Here is a 2777-nt window from a genome sequence, read left to right as displayed (position 1 = left end):
GGAGTTCGTCTGCCAGTTATTCTGGATCAAACATCCCAAGGAGGAATGTACACCAGTATAACAAGAGCAGTAACACTGGTATTGCTCTGCTGCAAGTTTCCAAAACTCACCCTGGTTTTTGTTCCCAAGCCCATGACCAATAGCACACTTTGAAAGGAAGTGTAAAGAGATGCTATAGGCTGCTTGTGCATTGTCTGTGCAGATCCCGAGGAAATATGGGAATGGTTGAGACCAGCTGATGCCACAGGTGTTGGCATGGGCATGTCTTATGCTAAAGGCAATTCAGCAATTCAGGAGTTGTGTCCCTGTTCCCACTCTCTTCACAAGCAAATGCCATGTGGGTCTTCTGTTTCCACAATGCAGATGAGGAGCGAGCTGGTTCTTTCTGCCTTGCCTGTGGGGCAGAACTGTGCACGATGGATGCCATTTGTGCAAAGCAGGCAGCTAATAACCAGATTGCAACTTGTCATGGTAACTTGTTAAGAGAAGCATCAAGATCTTTCATTAATAAAGGAACAAGAACATTTTTAAGCAGGTGGTGAAGCTGAAAAAACAACTAATTTCCAAAAAAATTTTTAAGATGTATTAAAAAAGTTAAGGTTTTTTCCTTTTTCTGCAGGAAAATTTATTAGCTTGTTCCGAGCTTCCCGAACACTGGGAATGCAGCCATTTTCTTCCTCACAATGCCTACCTGTTTCTCTGCCACTGCCAGATTTTGAACACAAGAGATCCTGTAAGAGAGGATGCTGCCTTTGAGCACCTGTCATCCTCCTCTGCTCTCTCGTTTGCCAGACACTTCAAAAAAACCCCCAGAACCTCCAAAGGCCAAGCCCATAAAGCCCAGTGCTAAGCTTCTCCTGTGCGTGTCAGCTTAACGTGGTTGCAGGCTGGTGAATAATATAAGATACTCATTTCCCTACAAGATGACACAAAGCCTTTGCCTCTTGGTCCTCCTCTTAAAAAATACAGTGAATATTTATGGGCACATCTCAGTATGAAACATTAGCAGTAAAAAAGAAAGAGTACGGTATATGATCACATCCAACATTTTCTGCAAAGATAATTAACAGCTCTAGGACAGCTAATTTACATGTTAATGAAAGTGTTAGCAGGAAAGCCAATTAAACTGGATTTATACAAGTCAAATAAAATCTGCTTTATTACTCTCCTTGAATAAGAGACGGATGTGGCCTTTAGCATTCTATCTGATGTCTGTGTCTGTGGCAAGCTGCCCACTGAAGGATGAATCCCGGCAGCTCGCTGCTTTATGCTATCAGTGACAGGAGATATTGCTCAGTCGCAGCAAATCAAGGCAAGGGGACAGACAGTCCAGCTGAAAAGGTTACAGCACAGAATGAAGAATCTCCTGTCCCAATAAATTACCTTCCACACTGGTGCCCAACGTCCCAGCCAAGTGTTTTCTCAGAGGCAGGAGCTTGTGACCTGCTTGTGATCTGGTTCTAGTTTCAATGGTCAGAGGAAGCAAAGCAGAGCCAGACTTGCTCCATGTTTGGGAAATCACTATGGAAAACTCAGACTGCAGGAGGCAGTGACTCTTTCCTTCTCATCTGGGATTAAGCCAGGCCCCACCATGCAAAAAGAGGCCAAGTAACCTGAACCCTTACTACCTGATGTCCCCAACCAGGGAACCCACAGCACAGCTCTGCTGCCCATCCTCATTGGGACAGAATCAATGGAAATCAGTGTCCTCAGGGACAGCTGTCACTCTTCAGGGGCATATAATGGGTTGTAGGGAGTGGCTATCCTGTGACATTCTTACACTTGGCAAAAATTGCTGATGGCAGCTGTGAAGCCAGGTATGATTTACCAGACACAAGTCTACAAGTGTGTGCCTTTAGTATGCGAGGCTTTGGCAAGACACCGCACTTGAGCTTGCCCATGGCTGCAGTTCTGCAGCTTCAAGGTGCAGTAGGCACCCTGGTGGCTCTGCTGCAGTTGTGTTTGGGGTGGCTAAGTGGCTCTCCTTGGCAAAGCAACTGCCTGATTCAGCTTTTTTAGGGAGGTTATCACTGAAACAAACAAAAGAAAGAGAACCAAAACATTGGTCAGAATTTTCACTCTGACAAAACAACATTTTTACTTTTCCCTTTTCATCCAGAATTGGGATTTTCACCAGATGGAAAATTTCTCATCATCATTTGTGCACCAGGAAGCCCAAATCTCAGCAGAAGCCAGTTCACAGCACTGTAACCACAGCAATTGAATACTTGGTTGCTGTTACTGCTAGAAACACCAACAGTTATACCAGACTGCTGGACAGCAAGAGCAAGGGGACTGACCAACCCCTTTTAGCCTTCCCTTCCCATCTCACCATTTCCTCTTGGATGCCACAATGCAGATGAAACATCATCTCCTCAGACAACTCACACACAACCTGCCTGCCACACCTGCAGCTGAGCCACTGGATGGCATTAAGAGTACTTTGAGACCTGAGAATTTACACAAAGACACTACTCTCAATTAATGTGACACCAGGAAGCATAAAAGCATCCAATTCCTGATGGGAAGCAGACATGAATGCTCAGCCACAGAGCTGCTGGCTCTCAAACTGATGTCTGTACACACTTCAGAAGACACTGCTGCAAAATCCAAAAGCACAACTGACAAACTGCTCAGTTTGGCAAAATGTGCCAGACCAGCCACCCCCCAGCACTGTGCCTCCTACCCAAGCAAAGGGTAATGTCACATTCTCCCAGCACAAGACAAACACTAAAAGATATGCAGATTTTTAACAAAAAAGAACATGGTCCAGAGTA

Source organism: Ammospiza nelsoni, chromosome 3 (genome assembly GCF_027579445.1).
Source record: "Ammospiza nelsoni isolate bAmmNel1 chromosome 3, bAmmNel1.pri, whole genome shotgun sequence".
In the NCBI taxonomy this organism is placed as follows: domain Eukaryota; kingdom Metazoa; phylum Chordata; class Aves; order Passeriformes; family Passerellidae; genus Ammospiza; species Ammospiza nelsoni.
Note: the sequence above shows the minus strand (reverse complement) of the source record.